This window comes from Pungitius pungitius, chromosome 14 (genome assembly GCF_949316345.1).
Source record: "Pungitius pungitius chromosome 14, fPunPun2.1, whole genome shotgun sequence".
Lineage (NCBI taxonomy): Eukaryota > Metazoa > Chordata > Actinopteri > Perciformes > Gasterosteidae > Pungitius > Pungitius pungitius.
Genome location: NC_084913.1, coordinates 19,265,362 through 19,282,387, shown reverse-complemented (window position 1 = coordinate 19,282,387; position 17,026 = coordinate 19,265,362). Strand labels below are relative to the sequence as shown.

Here is a 17,026-nt window from a genome sequence, read left to right as displayed (position 1 = left end):
AAAGAGATGTGTCCAAGTGGAAAGCACTGGTTTTTCTTTGACACTAATATCAGGGGAGAGCGCGGACGCAGTCCCCCACTACCACAAATTATGCAGTCGAGATTCCCACATTTGAGGAATTCGCAGTGGTCAACACAGCCGGAGTGCAATGGCTGAGCCTCGCCCTGGGTGAACCACCTTTGTGATCATGGTATCTCCCCTGCCAGGTAAGTATAAGTTGGTAGTGACAGAGACAGGAGTGGTATTCCCAAACAGAGCACTTGGGGTGACGGTTCCCAGATGGCACCGTCCTCACAGATCAGTGAATTTAAAATCAGTGATCAGTGTGAAATGCAAAATAAAGGCACAATTGATGAGTAAACATATCAGTTGCTTGCCAAAAGTCTCAGCCAGTTGAGACTTGTACACAGAGGCAAACCAACTACCTAGACTACACCAATGAATTGGGTCACCAGTTATTTTTTTCACAAGATAAAGGTTGCACCGTTCCCGGAAGTGCTGCAATACCGGGTCAATGCTTGGAGTGAGCAGAGCAAGCCCCTTTTTCATCTCCCAGAGCTAAAAATCGGCTTAATATGTAGTCCTCATATAGAGGACATATCAGATATTAAACTGATAAGAACAGATACTACACGTGATCTTAGCCAAAAGGCCGAGAAGCGATGACACATGAATGTTTGCCTCCAGACCCAACGGACTAGCGCATCTCTCAAATGTCGGGGTGCGGCTCATACAAATGGGCGTGGCAGTCGCCTGTTACTTAACATCCCACTCCCCACGCAGCCTGTATTCTTAAAAATCTTTGATTTCCTTCCAATCAAAAGTGTAAGCTCTTGATGAACTCTTGTTGATTCCTTCCAATCAAAAGTGTAAGCTCTTGATGAACTCTTGTTGATTCCTTCCAATCAAAAGTGTAAGCTCTTGATGAACTCTTGTTGAATTCACTTATAATTCAGAGAGTGATTTCACTTTTAGGCACCTCTGTCTAAAAATGGAACTAACCCCAAACAGCCCTCAAAAATCATTCGTTTTTTTTGCAATCAAAAGTGTAAGCTCCTGCCTAAATCTTGATTTCACTCTAAATTCAGACAGTAATTTGAGACTTGATCCAAAGCTCAACCAGAGACTCCAGGAATAAGTTTACTCAAATGACAGGCTCTTCCATCCTACTAATTTCTTTTTCTTACAAGTACATGAGGCTTAGCCAAATAGCAGAGCCTGGCAAAAAATAAGGTCAACTCATTGTTGTTCCTCTCCACGGAAGTCTTTAGTAAAAGGCGAAAGACTTATGCGTATTGAAGAGAAACCAAAGTCAGTAGCACAATCAGGTGAAAGGCAGCCCTATATCCCTGTGGAACAAGTAATCCCTCTTGCGGTAGGGAGTGGTTGAGCTGCGGGTGTCCAAAGCCTAACCCATTTCCCAGCCCCCTTTCCTCAAAAAATCTATGATTTCTTTTCAATCAAAAATTGTAAGGCCCTCCTGAAATGTTGTTGGTTTACTGTGAATTCAGACAATCATTCAGTGATTTAACACTCCAGTGGTGAGTAAACAGGTCCATTGTTGGCAAAGAAGCTCAATCTTGGGGACCAACAGTAGTTCAAAGAGATGTGTGCAAGTTAAAAGCACTGGTTTTTCTTTGACACTAATATCAGTGGAGAGTGCGGACGCAGTCCCCAACTACCACAAAAACACTCTGAAAACTTCACACACAGGCTCAGGGCCACCACGGGAAGAGCATGCACGCAAGTACACACATGCACGCACACACACACACACTCGGACTGAATGGGAGTCAATGGGAGCTTCCCCAGGGGAACCTCCTATTGGGCCCAAAATCTACAGTGGCCCCCCTGAGGGCCCCGGGAGGAGCTGGTCCAAATTTCAGCAGCTCAGCACCAACCAAGACAGAGTTGCAGGCCAAATCCAAACTCATTTCCCGGTTTGTAGTGGTCGGTTTCACAAATTCTTGGAGACCTGTCTTGGACTGACAGCCGCACTCTGCAAACTTCACACACAAGCTCAGGGCCACCATGGGTAGAGCATGCACACGAGCACACACGTGCAAGCTCCTGATGAACTCTTGTTGAATTCACTTTGAATTCAGACAGTAATTTCACTTTCAGGCACCTCTGTCCGAAAATGGAATCACCCAAAAACAAACCTCAAAAGTCATTGATTTTTTTTCAATCAAAAATTGTAAGGCCCTCCTGAAATGTTGTTGGTTTACTGTTAATTCAGACAATCACTCAGTGGTTTAACACTCCAGTGGTGAGTATACTGGTCCATTGTTGGCAAAGAGGCTCAATCTTGGGGACCAACAGTAGTTGAAAGAGATGTGTCCAAGTGGAAAGCACTGGTTTTTCTTTGACACTAATATCAGGGGAGAGCGCGGACGCAGTCCCCCACTACCACAAATTATGCAGTCGAGATTCCCACATTTGAGGAATTCGCAGTGGTCAACACAGCCGGAGTGCAATGGCTGAGCCTCACCCTGGGTGAACCACCTTTGTGATCATGGTATCTCCCCTGCCAGGTAAGTATAAGTTGGTAGTGACAGAGACAGGAGTGGTATTCCCAAACAGAGCACTTGGGGTGACGGTTCCCAGATGGCACCGTCCTCACAGATCAGTGAATTTAAAATCAGTGATCAGTGTGAAATGCAAAATAAAGGCACAATTGATGAGTAAACATATCAGTTGCTTGCCAAAAGTCTCAGCCAGTTGAGACTTGTACACAGAGGCAAACCAACTACCTAGACTACACCAATGAATTGGGTCACCAGTTATTTTTTTCACAAGATAAAGGTTGCACCGTTCCCGGAAGTGCTGCAATACCGGGTCAATGCTTGGAGTGAGCAGAGCAAGCCCCTTTTTCATCTCCCAGAGCTAAAAATCGGCTTAATATGTAGTCCTCATATAGAGGACATATCAGATATTAAACTGATAAGAACAGATACTACACTTGATCTTAGCCAAAAGGCCGAGAAGCGATGACACATGAATGTTTGCCTCCAGACCCAACGGACTAGCGCATCTCTCAAATGTCGGGGTGCGGCTCATACAAATGGGCGTGGCAGTCGCCTGTTACTTAACATCCCACTCCCCACGCAGCCTGTATTCTTAAAAATCTTTGATTTCCTTCCAATCAAAAGTGTAAGCTCTTGATGAACTCTTGTTGATTCCTTCCAATCAAAAGTGTAAGCTCTTGATGAACTCTTGTTGATTCCTTCCAATCAAAAGTGTAAGCTCTTGATGAACTCTTGTTGATTCCTTCCAATCAAAAGTGTAAGCTCTTGATGAACTCTTGTTGAATTCACTTATAATTCAGAGAGTGATTTCACTTTTAGGCACCTCTGTCTAAAAATGGAACTAACCCCAAACAGCCCTCAAAAATCATTCGGTTTTTTTGCAATCAAAAGTGTAAGCTCCTGCCTAAATCTTGATTTCACTCTAAATTCAGACAGTAATTTGAGACTTGATCCAAAGCTCAACCAGAGACTCCAGGAATAAGTTTACTCAAATGACAGGCTCTTCCATCCTACTAATTTATTTTTCTTACAAGTACATGAGGCTTAGCCAAATAGCAGAGCCTGGCAAAAAATAAGGTCAACTCATTGTTGTTCCTCTCCACGGAAGTCTTTAGTAAAAGGCGAAAGACTTATGCGTATTGAAGAGAAACCAAAGTCAGTAGCACAATCAGGTGAAAGGCAGCCCTATATCCCTGTGGAACAAGTAATCCCTCTTGCGGTAGGGAGTGGTTGAGCTGCGGGTGTCCAAAGCCTAACCCATTTCCCAGCCCCCTTTCCTCAAAAGTCATTGATTTTTTTTCAATCAAAAATTGTAAGGCCCTCCTGAAATGTTGTTGGTTTACTGTTAATTCAGACAATCACTCAGTGGTTTAACACTCCAGTGGTGAGTATACTGGTCCATTGTTGGCAAAGAGGCTCAATCTTGGGGACCAACAGTAGTTGAAAGAGATGTGTCCAAGTGGAAAGCACTGGTTTTTCTTTGACACTAATATCAGGGGAGAGCGCGGACGCAGTCCCCCACTACCACAAATTATGCAGTCGAGATTCCCACATTTGAGGAATTCGCAGTGGTCAACACAGCCGGAGTGCAATGGCTGAGCCTCGCCCTGGGTGAACCACCTTTGTGATCATGGTATCTCCCCTGCCAGGTAAGTATAAGTTGGTAGTGACAGAGACAGGAGTGGTATTCCCAAACAGAGCACTTGGGGTGACGGTTCCCAGATGGCACCGTCCTCACAGATCAGTGAATTTAAAATCAGTGATCAGTGTGAAATGCAAAATAAAGGCACAATTGATGAGTAAACATATCAGTTGCTTGCCAAAAGTCTCAGCCAGTTGAGACTTGTACACAGAGGCAAACCAACTACCTAGACTACACCAATGAATTGGGTCACCAGTTATTTTTTTCACAAGATAAAGGTTGCACCGTTCCCGGAAGTGCTGCAATACCGGGTCAATGCTTGGAGTGAGCAGAGCAAGCCCCTTTTTCATCTCCCAGAGCTAAAAATCGGCTTAATATGTAGTCCTCATATAGAGGACATATCAGATATTAAACTGATAAGAACAGATACTACACTTGATCTTAGCCAAAAGGCCGAGAAGCGATGACACATGAATGTTTGCCTCCAGACCCAACGGACTAGCGCATCTCTCAAATGTCGGGGTGCGGCTCATACAAATGGGCGTGGCAGTCGCCTGTTACTTAACATCCCACTCCCCACGCAGCCTGTATTCTTAAAAATCTTTGATTTCCTTCCAATCAAAAGTGTAAGCTCTTGATGAACTCTTGTTGATTCCTTCCAATCAAAAGTGTAAGCTCTTGATGAACTCTTGTTGATTCCTTCCAATCAAAAGTGTAAGCTCTTGATGAACTCTTGTTGATTCCTTCCAATCAAAAGTGTAAGCTCTTGATGAACTCTTGTTGATTCCTTCCAATCAAAAGTGTAAGCTCTTGATGAACTCTTGTTGAATTCACTTATAATTCAGAGAGTGATTTCACTTTTAGGCACCTCTGTCTAAAAATGGAACTAACCCCAAACAGCCCTCAAAAATCATTCGGTTTTTTTGCAATCAAAAGTGTAAGCTCCTGCCTAAATCTTGATTTCACTCTAAATTCAGACAGTAATTTGAGACTTGATCCAAAGCTCAACCAGAGACTCCAGGAATAAGTTTACTCAAATGACAGGCTCTTCCATCCTACTAATTTCTTTTTCTTACAAGTACATGAGGCTTAGCCAAATAGCAGAGCCTGGCAAAAAATAAGGTCAACTCATTGTTGTTCCTCTCCACGGAAGTCTTTAGTAAAAGGCGAAAGACTTATGCGTATTGAAGAGAAACCAAAGTCAGTAGCACAATCAGGTGAAAGGCAGCCCTATATCCCTGTGGAACAAGTAATCCCTCTTGCGGTAGGGAGTGGTTGAGCTGCGGGTGTCCAAAGCCTAACCCATTTCCCAGCCCCCTTTCCTCAAAAGTCATTGATTTTTTTTCAATCAAAAATTGTAAGGCCCTCCTGAAATGTTGTTGGTTTACTGTTAATTCAGACAATCACTCAGTGGTTTAACACTCCAGTGGTGAGTATACTGGTCCATTGTTGGCAAAGAGGCTCAATCTTGGGGACCAACAGTAGTTGAAAGAGATGTGTCCAAGTGGAAAGCACTGGTTTTTCTTTGACACTAATATCAGGGGAGAGCGCGGACGCAGTCCCCCACTACCACAAATTATGCAGTCGAGATTCCCACATTTGAGGAATTCGCAGTGGTCAACACAGCCGGAGTGCAATGGCTGAGCCTCGCCCTGGGTGAACCACCTTTGTGATCATGGTATCTCCCCTGCCAGGTAAGTATAAGTTGGTAGTGACAGAGACAGGAGTGGTATTCCCAAACAGAGCACTTGGGGCGACGGTTCCCAGATGGCACCGTCCTCACAGATCAGTGAATTTAAAATCAGTGATCAGTGTGAAATGCAAAATAAAGGCACAATTGATGAGTAAACATATCAGTTGCTTGCCAAAAGTCTCAGCCAGTTGAGACTTGTACACAGAGGCAAACCAACTACCTAGACTACACCAATGAATTGGGTCACCAGTTATTTTTTTCACAAGATAAAGGTTGCACCGTTCCCGGAAGTGCTGCAATACCGGGTCAATGCTTGGAGTGAGCAGAGCAAGGCCCTTTTTCATCTCCCAGAGCTAAAAATCGGCTTAATATGTAGTCCTCATATAGAGGACATATCAGATATTAAACTGATAAGAACAGATACTACACTTGATCTTAGCCAAAAGGCCGAGAAGCGATGACACATGAATGTTTGCCTCCAGACCCAACGGACTAGCGCATCTCTCAAATGTCGGGGTGCGGCTCATACAAATGGGCGTGGCAGTCGCCTGTTACTTAACATCCCACTCCCCACGCAGCCTGTATTCTTAAAAATCTTTGATTTCCTTCCAATCAAAAGTGTAAGCTCTTGATGAACTCTTGTTGATTCCTTCCAATCAAAAGTGTAAGCTCTTGATGAACTCTTGTTGATTCCTTCCAATCAAAAGTGTAAGCTCTTGATGAACTCTTGTTGAATTCACTTATAATTCAGAGAGTGATTTCACTTTTAGGCACCTCTGTCTAAAAATGGAACTAACCCCAAACAGCCCTCAAAAATCATTCGTTTTTTTTGCAATCAAAGGTGTAAGCTCCTGCCTAAATCTTGATTTCACTCTAAATTCAGACAGTAATTTGAGACTTGATCCAAAGCTCAACCAGAGACTCCAGGAATAAGTTTACTCAAATGACAGGCTCTTCCATCCTACTAATTTATTTTTCTTACAAGTACATGAGGCTTAGCCAAATAGCAGAGCCTGGCAAAAAATAAGGTCAACTCATTGTTGTTCCTCTCCACGGAAGTCTTTAGTAAAAGGCGAAAGACTTATGCGTATTGAAGAGAAACCAAAGTCAGTAGCACAATCAGGTGAAAGGCAGCCCTATATCCCTGTGGAACAAGTAATCCCTCTTGCGGTAGGGAGTGGTTGAGCTGCGGGTGTCCAAAGCCTAACCCATTTCCCAGCCCCCTTTCCTCAAAAAATCTATGATTTCTTTTCAATCAAAAATTGTAAGGCCCTCCTGAAATGTTGTTGGTTTACTGTGAATTCAGACAATCATTCAGTGATTTAACACTCCAGTGGTGAGTAAACAGGTCCATTGTTGGCAAAGAAGCTCAATCTTGGGGACCAACAGTAGTTCAAAGAGATGTGTGCAAGTTAAAAGCACTGGTTTTTCTTTGACACTAATATCAGTGGAGAGTGCGGACGCAGTCCCCAACTACCACAAAAACACTCTGAAAACTTCACACACAGGCTCAGGGCCACCACGGGAAGAGCATGCACGCAAGTACACACGTGCACGCACACACACACACACACTCGGACTGAATGGGAGTCAATGGGAGCTTCCCCAGGGGAACCTCCTATTGGGCCCAAAATCTACAGTGGCCCCCCTGAGGGCCCCGGGAGGAGCTGGTCCAGATTTCAGCAGCCCAGCACCAACCAAGACAGAGTTGCAGGCAAAATCCAAACTCATTTCCCGGTTTGTAGTGGTCGGTTTCACAAATTATTGGACTGACAGCCGCACTCTGCAAACTTCACACACAAGCTAAGGGCCACCATGGGTAGAGCATGCACACGAGCACACACGTGCAAGCTCCTGATGAACCCTTGTTGAATTCACTTTGAATTCAGACAGTGATTTCACTTTCAGGCACCTCTGTCCGAAAATGGAATCACCCAAAAACAAACCTCAAAAGTCATTGATTTTTTTTCAATCAAAAATTGTAAGGCCCTCCTGAAATGTTGTTGGTTTACTGTTAATTCAGACAATCACTCAGTGGTTTAACACTCCAGTGGTGAGTATACTGGTCCATTGTTGGCAAAGAGGCTCAATCTTGGGGACCAACAGTAGTTGAAAGAGATGTGTCCAAGTGGAAAGCACTGGTTTTTCTTTGACACTAATATCAGGGGAGAGCGCGGACGCAGTCCCCCACTACCACAAATTATGCAGTCGAGATTCCCACATTTGAGGAATTCGCAGTGGTCAACACAGCCGGAGTGCAATGGCTGAGCCTCGCCCTGGGTGAACCACCTTTGTGATCATGGTATCTCCCCTGCCAGGTAAGTATAAGTTGGTAGTGACAGAGACAGGAGTGGTATTCCCAAACAGAGCACTTGGGGTGACGGTTCCCAGATGGCACCGTCCTCACAGATCAGTGAATTTAAAATCAGTGATCAGTGTGAAATGCAAAATAAAGGCACAATTGATGAGTAAACATATCAGTTGCTTGCCAAAAGTCTCAGCCAAAAGTCTCAGCCAGTTGAGACTTGTACACAGAGGCAAACCAACTACCTAGACTACACCAATGAATTGGGTCACCAGTTATTTTTTTCAAAAGATAAAGGTTGCACCGTTCCCGGAAGTGCTGCAATACCGGGTCAATGCTTGGAGTGAGCAGAGCAAGCCCCTTTTTCATCTCCCAGAGATGAAAATCGGCTTAATATGTAGTCCTCATATAGAGGACATATCAGATATTAAACTGATAAGAACAGATTTTTTTCTTTCGAAAAGTTTTATTGGTACTTTTTCTTGTCCAACATCAGTCAATCAAAGTACTTTTTAGGTAAAAAGGTCGAAAACAGTATACAAGGATGTTTTTTAGAAAGGGATCTTTGCATTTACAACATACATTCAAATTTAAAAACCAACCAGATTTTACAGAATTGACACATGACTTTAAAAGTAATCTATCATCTCTTGTTGTGCAGGATTTGCGAGAGGGGTCTCGTTTTTTTTTTCTTTTTTTTTTTTTCTTTTTTCTTCTCTCTCTTCAAAACGGATTTTCCTGGGTACTCTGTAGTTGGTACTCAGGAGAGCCCCACCCAATGCTCCTTCCCACCTGCCTCTCCCGGAGAGTCAGGCCGCCGCTGCTTTGACCTCTGCATGTGTGGCTCCGGCTCCTTCGTCCGAATGGGCACAGAGGCGATTCTTCTTTTTGGCTGTGCCCTTGGCCTTCCGCCTGCGGCCATTTGGACCGTTGCTGCGGCCATTCGGGTCACAGCCATGGGGGGGATCTGCATGTGCCTTCTTACCAGCATGTTTCTGGAGGTCCATATGGCATCTGTAATTGCGACTAGGGTGACCCACTGTTTGGCAAAGTCACTTGCTGGGATTTTTGCTTTTTCGCTCACCCCATACAACACTAGCTGCGCTGTCAGGACCTCCTTTGCTGGCAAGTACGGGAAATTCAAGGAGCCGGCCATTGCCCACTGGTCTACGGCAGCACTGCACTCCCACAGCAGGTGCCTCACAGACTCTGGTGCGCCACAGCCTGGTCTGGGGCAGGTCGAGTGTGCAGACATCCCGCGGGAGTACATGACGGACCTGACTGGGAGGATCTCGTGAGCCACCATCCATGACAGGTCCCGGAGTCTGTTTGGAAGAGCAGGGTTGTTTACATTGTGCCAAACTGTTGATGGCTTTCCAAATGCTAGCCCACGTACTGGGGTAACTGGATCTCGTTCCTGCACAACAGAAATTAGACAGCGGTGATTAGTTAGTGCCTTTAAGTCCTCCTGTTCGAGTTTAAAATTTTGTAAAAAGGTCTGGATAAAAGCATAGGCCGGTGGCAGGTTAAAGGAAACTGGTTTTCTCAAATCCTTGGGTATAAGTTTTAAAGTTCTGAGATAGGACCCCATCCAGAACTGGGTTATTGCTGCAGTCTTTGGGTTTCTTGATGGTGCTGTTGCAGCGGTGAGATGCAGTGCAGTGTATCTGCTTCCTAAGAACAAAAGCAGGTCCGGCACTCCTTTTCCTCCTTTTTTCTTTGTCTTTTTCATTTCACTTCTTCTCAGTCGTTCCCACTTGGACCCCCACAGGAAATAAAAGATGGCTCTTTCCAACTCTGAAAGCACTTTTTTTGGTGGTAAGAAAACAGAACAGATGAGTAGAAACAAAGGTAAGATCACAGCTTTGATAATTAGAACCTTTCCTTCTAAGGTCAGTCCTCTCAGTGTCCAGTAACCTAGTCTCTGCCTAACTTTTCTTATCACGTCTGGCCAATTGGTTTCCCCCCGCCCTTCTGCATTGAATTTGATCCCAAGTATTCTTTGATCAGTCTGGGTCACAGTCAGGGGGAGTTCTGTGGTTTCTGTGGCCTTCCATGGTCCATAAAATTGAGCTTGGGTCTTGCTTCTGTTGAGCTTTGACCCAGAGGCCCGTCCATACCAGTCAGTGAGGTCCAGTGTCCTGTAGACAGATGAAAGATCAGTGCATATGATGTTTATGTCGTCCATATATAAGATGCATTTGGTTTCGAGTCCTCTACTCCCTGGCACTATTACCCCATTGATTTGTTTGTCTTTTCTCAAGGCTCTTGCCAAAGGTTCGATACCTATAACATAGAGGAGGGCAGATAACGGACAACCTTGGCGAACACCGCAGTTTATGTTAACTGCTTTTGTCAGGTGTCCGTTAGCAACAAATTTGCTTGTAATGCCCCGGTACAGCAATCCCACCCATCTTATCATCCTCTCCGGGAAGCCCACTTTTTGCAGCACTTGAAAGAGGTACTGGTGCGAGACCCGATCAAAGGCTTTTTCAAAGTCTAAATTTAGGACTACTAGCCGAATGTTTCTGTCTCTCGCATAACAGATGGTGTCTCGGATCAGTATGAGGCTATCTGTGATCTTCCTCCCAGGTACGGCACAGGCTTGATCTGGGTGAATCATCTCCCCTAAGACTCCAGACATCCGTGATGCCAATATTTTGCTAAAAAGTTTACAGTCACAGTTTAAAAGGGTGATCGGTCTCCAGTTCTTCAGGTCTGTTTTTTCCTTACCTTTATGCAGGAGGGTCACTATTCCTACTCTAAAGCTTTCAGGTAGTTGATCAAATTTTTCAAGTTCCATGAAGACAGTGAGCAAGTCAGGGTTTAGAATGTCCCAAAAGGTTGAGTAGAATTCCCAGGGGAGGCCATCCTCTCCTGGAGACTTCCCTGTTTTAAAACTTTTCATGCAGTTGCTTAACTCTGGTATGGTAAAATTGTGGGTTAAAAGCCTGCTGTCTTCCACCGTTTTTTCAATGCATTTTAAAACATCCTCTATGGCTTCGCTCTTAACAGATTTTTCTTTGTAGAGCTCTGAATAAAAGTTTTCTATTACAGAAAGTATTTCTGCAGTTGTTTCAGCTGTGTCTCCGTTGTCTTTTTTCAGTCTTAGCATGCCCCCTCCTTTGTTTACAATTTTCTTAAAGAAATACCTTGTGCATTTTTCCCCTTCCTCAATCTCCCTTTCTTTACTTCTTAGAATAACACCTTTGCTTTTCGTTTCTGCTAACAACAACATATCTGCTTTGATTTCTTTTATTTCTTCCTTAAAATCTATCCCTTGTTTGTTTATTGTAAAATAGCGCTGTAGTCTCTTCTGTAGTCCCAACATGCGTCTATTGTCCTTATCTTTCTTTTTCTTACCTGCCTGTCTAAAGAAAGTCTTTGTCCTTTTTTTTATCATTTCCCACCAGTGTGCACGTGTATTGTACATGTCTTGGAGGGTCTGCCACTCTTGGTACTGCTCCCTAAACTGGCTAACTAACTCCTTATTTTTTAGTAGGGAGCAGTTGAGTTTCCACAGACCCGTTCCTGCTGTCACGCCAGAGGATAGTGAGAGGGTGCACGAAAGCATTGCGTGGTCTGAAAAGAACACAGGTGACAAATTAGCATCAGTTGGTGGACAATCCCGTGTTAAAATGTGGTCTATTCGAGAGGCTCTGGCGCCATCATCACTGAACCAGGTGAAACCCTCCTCTCTGGGATGCATGGTTTTGAAACAGTCCAGCAATTTAAAATCCTTGCAAATATTTTGAAGTAGAACTGATGTTTTGTCTACTTTGAAATCTTCCCCTGCTCCTTTTCTGTCATTTCTGCTAAGAATACAGTTAAAATCTCCTCCTACGACTAAAGGTGTCTTACCTAGCATGTGGTACTGCAGTTCTTCTAAGAGGTCATATCTGTCATTTTTGTCATTAAAACCATAAATGTTTAAGAGCTTGACATCCTTTCCCATAAAAGATAAGTGCGCTAACAGTGCCCGGCCATCCCTCACCACAGTGCTGCCCTTCACCTGGATGAGTGGATTTTTTAGTAAAATGGCAACTCCATCATTTTTATTTTCATTGGATCCACTCCATATTGACGTTTGTGGCCATAATTTTTCCCATTTTTTATAGTGGTTTAGGAAGGGCAGACCACACTCCTGTATTAAAAACACATCCGACTTACAGGAATTAAGAAAGGATAAAACACTCTGGGCTCTAATTCTCGATTTCACACTTCTAACATTGATTGTTGAGAGGGTTAATGTCATGAGTACGCTAAAAAGGAAAAATAACAGGTAAGACGTTTTGTAAGACATTGATGGCATTTCCAAGATTAGGATGTCTTAAAAAGGCAGATCTTTAAATTCTTCTGAGAGGAGCTCATCCATTCTTATTGGTGAAGACTGACAGGGTTGCACTCTACTTCCTTTTCGGACTTTGGGTTTTTGCCTCTGTTGTAAGCCAGCATTAAGCTGTGAGTCCTTCGGTGTTGTTTTTAGTTCTATAGTTAAAAAGGAGACTTCATTTGGGGAGCTGTGGGGGAAGACTCTGGCCTCTTCCAGACTAGGACTTTCTGAGAGTCCCTCTCTACCTCTCTTCTCTGAGGCTCCGGGAGGTTCAGGGGACGATTCTGCTAGAGGTCTCTTTTTCTGCTGGGCGTTGGGGAGAGGAGCATCTTTTCCACTCATCACTGTTTGGGTTTTCTCCATGTCAGCTCCACCCTCTGCCTGCACCACCCCTTCACTCTTTTCCTTTCCAAAATTTGGGGCACCCGCGGTTCTATCCCCTTCTCTCTTCTCACCTGATCTCTGTTGTCCCGTCAAACAACCCGGAAGGGGCTCCTGATTTTCTGGCCCCGCCCTCTCAGCAGCCTCTTGAACTAGGTCTTCGTGTCTACCATTTTGTTCAAACATCTTTGCTTTTCCTTTTACCTTTGTATCCTTCACTCTGTTTGCAAAAGACTGTGGACAATCTCTAAAGAGATGAGTTGTTTTTCCACACAAGTTGCATTGTCTGCCATTTGTGCACTCCTCAAAAGTGTGCCCAATTTCTCTGCATTTACCACAGACCATCTTTTGGCATGCTTCTGCCATGTGGCCATGCTCACCACACTTGCGGCAGAGCTTGGGCTGCCCTTGATAATGTATATAGCCCTTGTTGTTACCCAGGGCAATTACAGATGGCAAATGTTTCAGGCCTTGATAGCCTTTAGGGTCCTCCCATTGCTGGATGGGTACTCTCCAAGCACAGTTCCAAATGCCATCTTCGTCCCTCACCTTAGTAGCCGGGCCTTTCACAGTGCAGTATCTACTCAGCCACCACCAAATGTCTTCCGCATTTACTGTCTCATTGAACATTCTGACAATGACTGTTTTAAGGGCATTATCAGTCAGTTTCTCAACGTTGAATGCAGAAAACTGAGACTTTACATTTTCAAAACGTATCCAGAACTCCTTCAATACAATAGCTGACCGAAAGCTCACATCAAATCCTTTGTTAGCTGGTAATGTCAGTATGCAGTTCAAATCTTCTGGTTTAGATACTACACTTGATCTTAGCCAAAAGGCCGAGAAGCGATGACACATGAATGTTTGCCTCCAGACCCAACGGATTAGCGCATCTCTCAAATGTCGGGGTGCGGCTCATACAAATGGGCGTGGCAGTCGCCTGTTACTTAACATCCCACTCCCCACGCAGCCTGTATTCTTAAAAATCTTTGATTTCCTTCCAATCAAAAGTGTAAGCTCTTGATGAACTCTTGTTGATTCCTTCCAATCAAAAGTGTAAGCTCTTGATGAACTCTTGTTGATTCCTTCCAATCAAAAGTGTAAGCTCTTGATGAACTCTTGTTGAATTCACTTATAATTCAGAGAGTGATTTCACTTTTAGGCACCTCTGTCTAAAAATGGAACTAACCCCAAACAGCCCTCAAAAATCATTCGTTTTTTTTGCAATCAAAAGTGTAAGCTCCTGCCTAAATCTTGATTTCACTCTAAATTCAGACAGTAATTTGAGACTTGATCCAAAGCTCAACCAGAGACTCCAGGAATAAGTTTACTCAAATGACAGGCTCTTCCATCCTACTAATTTATTTTTCTTACAAGTACATGAGGCTTAGCCAAATAGCAGAGCCTGGCAAAAAATAAGGTCAACTCATTGTTGTTCCTCTCCACGGAAGTCTTTAGTAAAAGGCGAAAGACTTATGCGTATTGAAGAGAAACCAAAGTCAGTAGCACAATCAGGTGAAAGGCAGCCCTATATCCCTGTGGAACAAGTAATCCCTCTTGCGGTAGGGAGTGGTTGAGCTGCGGGTGTCCAAAGCCTAACCCATTTCCCAGCCCCCTTTCCTCAAAAAATCTATGATTTCTTTTCAATCAAAAATTGTAAGGCCCTCCTGAAATGTTGTTGGTTTACTGTGAATTCAGACAATCATTCAGTGATTTAACACTCCAGTGGTGAGTAAACAGGTCCATTGTTGGCAAAGAAGCTCAATCTTGGGGACCAACAGTAGTTCAAAGAGATGTGTGCAAGTGAAAAGCACTGGTTTTTCTTTGACACTAATATCAGTGGAGAGTGCGGACGCAGTCCCCAACTACCACAAAAACACTGCCCTGCACTCTGAAAACTTCACACACAGGCTCAGGGCCACCACGGGAAGAGCATGCACGCAAGTACACACGTGCACGCACACACACACACACTCGGACTGAATGGGAGTCAATGGGAGCTTCCCCAGGGGAACCTCCTATTGGGCCCAAAATCTACAGTGGCCCCCCTGAGGGCCCCAGGAGGAGCTGGTCCAAATTTCAGAAGCCCAGCACCAACCAAGACAGAGTTGCAGGCAAAATCCAAACTCATTTCCCGGTTTGTAGTGGTCGGTTTCACAAATTCTTGGACTGACAGCCGCACTCTGCAAACTTCACACACAAGCTAAGGGCCACCATGGGTAGAGCATGCACACGAGCACACACGTGCAAGCTCCTGATGAACCCTTGTTGAATTCACTTTGAATTCAGACAGTGATTTCACTTTCAGGCACCTCTGTCCGAAAATGGAATCACCCAAAAACAAACCTCAAAAGTCATTGATTTTTTTTCAATCAAAAATTGTAAGGCCCTCCTGAAATGTTGTTGGTTTACTGTTAATTCAGACAATCACTCAGTGGTTTAACACTCCAGTGGTGAGTATACTGGTCCATTGTTGGCAAAGAGGCTCAATCTTGGGGACCAACAGTAGTTGAAAGAGATGTGTCCAAGTGGAAAGCACTGGTTTTTCTTTGACACTAATATCAGGGGAGAGCGCGGACGCAGTCCCCCACTACCACAAATTATGCAGTCGAGATTCCCACATTTGAGGAATTCGCAGTGGTCAACACAGCCGGAGTGCAATGGCTGAGCCTCGCCCTGGGTGAACCACCTTTGTGATCATGGTATCTCCCCTGCCAGGTAAGTATAAGTTGGTAGTGACAGAGACAGGAGTGGTATTCCCAAACAGAGCACTTGGGGTGACGGTTCCCAGATGGCACCGTCCTCACAGATCAGTGAATTTAAAATCAGTGATCAGTGTGAAATGCAAAATAAAGGCACAATTGATGAGTAAACATATCAGTTGCTTGCCAAAAGTCTCAGCCAGTTGAGACTTGTACACAGAGGCAAACCAACTACCTAGACTACACCAATGAATTGGGTCACCAGTTATTTTTTTCACAAGATAAAGGTTGCACCGTTCCCGGAAGTGCTGCAATACCGGGTCAATGCTTGGAGTGAGCAGAGCAAGCCCCTTTTTCATCTCCCAGAGCTAAAAATCGGCTTAATATGTAGTCCTCATATAGAGGACATATCAGATATTAAACTGATAAGAACAGATACTACACTTGATCTTAGCCAAAAGGCCGAGAAGCGATGACACATGAATGTTTGCCTCCAGACCCAACGGACTAGCGCATCTCTCAAATGTCGGGGTGCGGCTCATACAAATGGGCGTGGCAGTCGCCTGTTACTTAACATCCCACTCCCCACGCAGCCTGTATTCTTAAAAATCTTTGATTTCCTTCCAATCAAAAGTGTAAGCTCTTGATGAACTCTTGTTGATTCCTTCCAATCAAAAGTGTAAGCTCTTGATGAACTCTTGTTGATTCCTTCCAATCAAAAGTGTAAGCTCTTGATGAACTCTTGTTGAATTCACTTATAATTCAGAGAGTGATTTCACTTTTAGGCACCTCTGTCTAAAAATGGAACTAACCCCAAACAGCCCTCAAAAATCATTCGTTTTTTTTGCAATCAAAAGTGTAAGCTCCTGCCTAAATCTTGATTTCACTCTAAATTCAGACAGTAATTTGAGACTTGATCCAAAGCTCAACCAGAGACTCCAGGAATAAGTTTACTCAAATGACAGGCTCTTCCATCCTACTAATTTATTTTTCTTACAAGTACATGAGGCTTAGCCAAATAGCAGAGCCTGGCAAAAAATAAGGTCAACTCATTGTTGTTCCTCTCCACGGAAGTCTTTAGTAAAAGGCGAAAGACTTATGCGTATTGAAGAGAAACCAAAGTCAGTAGCACAATCAGGTGAAAGGCAGCCCTATATCCCTGTGGAACAAGTAATCCCTCTTGCGGTAGGGAGTGGTTGAGCTGCGGGTGTCCAAAGCCTAACCCATTTCCCAGCCCCCTTTCCTCAAAAAATCTATGATTTCTTTTCAATCAAAAATTGTAAGGCCCTCCTGAAATGTTGTTGGTTTACTGTGAATTCAGACAATCATTCAGTGATTTAACACTCCAGTGGTGAGTAAACAGGTCCATTGTTGGCAAAGAAGCTCAATCTTGGGGACCAACAGTAGTTCAAAGAGATGTGTGCAAGTTAAAAGCACTGGTT

The 17,026-nt window shown here is 44.1% G+C and overlaps 17 non-coding genes and 2 pseudogenes across 17 annotated transcripts; all 19 read right to left on the bottom strand.

The window, feature by feature from the left end:
- Positions 1–50: 50 nt before the first annotated feature.
- LOC134104223 (U1 spliceosomal RNA) lies at positions 51–214 on the bottom strand. The gene has a single exon (XR_009941666.1). It is a non-coding gene; the product is annotated as a U1 spliceosomal RNA (small nuclear RNA).
- A 259-nt stretch (positions 215–473) lies between these two features.
- On the bottom strand, positions 474–664 carry LOC134104371 (U2 spliceosomal RNA). Its single transcript, XR_009941802.1, has one exon. It is a non-coding gene; the product is annotated as a U2 spliceosomal RNA (small nuclear RNA).
- A 535-nt stretch (positions 665–1,199) lies between these two features.
- Positions 1,200–1,315, bottom strand: LOC134104507 (U5 spliceosomal RNA). The gene has a single exon (XR_009941916.1). It is a non-coding gene; the product is annotated as a U5 spliceosomal RNA (small nuclear RNA).
- A 1,063-nt stretch (positions 1,316–2,378) lies between these two features.
- LOC134105029 (U1 spliceosomal RNA) lies at positions 2,379–2,542 on the bottom strand. Its single transcript, XR_009942385.1, has one exon. It is a non-coding gene; the product is annotated as a U1 spliceosomal RNA (small nuclear RNA).
- A 259-nt stretch (positions 2,543–2,801) lies between these two features.
- On the bottom strand, positions 2,802–2,992 carry LOC134104358 (U2 spliceosomal RNA). Its single transcript, XR_009941790.1, has one exon. It is a non-coding gene; the product is annotated as a U2 spliceosomal RNA (small nuclear RNA).
- A 579-nt stretch (positions 2,993–3,571) lies between these two features.
- LOC134104505 (U5 spliceosomal RNA) lies at positions 3,572–3,687 on the bottom strand. The gene has a single exon (XR_009941914.1). It is a non-coding gene; the product is annotated as a U5 spliceosomal RNA (small nuclear RNA).
- A 334-nt stretch (positions 3,688–4,021) lies between these two features.
- Positions 4,022–4,185, bottom strand: LOC134104222 (U1 spliceosomal RNA). The gene has a single exon (XR_009941665.1). It is a non-coding gene; the product is annotated as a U1 spliceosomal RNA (small nuclear RNA).
- Positions 4,186–4,444: 259 nt separating this feature from the next.
- LOC134104357 (U2 spliceosomal RNA) lies at positions 4,445–4,635 on the bottom strand. Its single transcript, XR_009941789.1, has one exon. It is a non-coding gene; the product is annotated as a U2 spliceosomal RNA (small nuclear RNA).
- A 623-nt stretch (positions 4,636–5,258) lies between these two features.
- Positions 5,259–5,374, bottom strand: LOC134104504 (U5 spliceosomal RNA). The gene has a single exon (XR_009941913.1). It is a non-coding gene; the product is annotated as a U5 spliceosomal RNA (small nuclear RNA).
- A 334-nt stretch (positions 5,375–5,708) lies between these two features.
- LOC134104221 (U1 spliceosomal RNA) lies at positions 5,709–5,872 on the bottom strand. The gene has a single exon (XR_009941664.1). It is a non-coding gene; the product is annotated as a U1 spliceosomal RNA (small nuclear RNA).
- Positions 5,873–6,131: 259 nt separating this feature from the next.
- LOC134104374 (U2 spliceosomal RNA) lies at positions 6,132–6,322 on the bottom strand. Its single transcript, XR_009941804.1, has one exon. It is a non-coding gene; the product is annotated as a U2 spliceosomal RNA (small nuclear RNA).
- A 535-nt stretch (positions 6,323–6,857) lies between these two features.
- On the bottom strand, positions 6,858–6,973 carry LOC134104503 (U5 spliceosomal RNA). Its single transcript, XR_009941912.1, has one exon. It is a non-coding gene; the product is annotated as a U5 spliceosomal RNA (small nuclear RNA).
- A 1,052-nt stretch (positions 6,974–8,025) lies between these two features.
- On the bottom strand, positions 8,026–8,189 carry LOC134104218 (U1 spliceosomal RNA). The gene has a single exon (XR_009941662.1). It is a non-coding gene; the product is annotated as a U1 spliceosomal RNA (small nuclear RNA).
- A 272-nt stretch (positions 8,190–8,461) lies between these two features.
- On the bottom strand, positions 8,462–8,636 carry LOC134104381 (U2 spliceosomal RNA; annotated as a pseudogene).
- Positions 8,637–13,590: 4,954 nt separating this feature from the next.
- Positions 13,591–13,733, bottom strand: LOC134104386 (U2 spliceosomal RNA; annotated as a pseudogene).
- A 535-nt stretch (positions 13,734–14,268) lies between these two features.
- On the bottom strand, positions 14,269–14,384 carry LOC134104502 (U5 spliceosomal RNA). The gene has a single exon (XR_009941911.1). It is a non-coding gene; the product is annotated as a U5 spliceosomal RNA (small nuclear RNA).
- Positions 14,385–15,444: 1,060 nt separating this feature from the next.
- On the bottom strand, positions 15,445–15,608 carry LOC119202633 (U1 spliceosomal RNA). The gene has a single exon (XR_005116044.1). It is a non-coding gene; the product is annotated as a U1 spliceosomal RNA (small nuclear RNA).
- Positions 15,609–15,867: 259 nt separating this feature from the next.
- Positions 15,868–16,058, bottom strand: LOC134104356 (U2 spliceosomal RNA). The gene has a single exon (XR_009941788.1). It is a non-coding gene; the product is annotated as a U2 spliceosomal RNA (small nuclear RNA).
- A 535-nt stretch (positions 16,059–16,593) lies between these two features.
- Positions 16,594–16,709, bottom strand: LOC119204715 (U5 spliceosomal RNA). The gene has a single exon (XR_005117163.2). It is a non-coding gene; the product is annotated as a U5 spliceosomal RNA (small nuclear RNA).
- Positions 16,710–17,026: the final 317 nt, after the last annotated feature.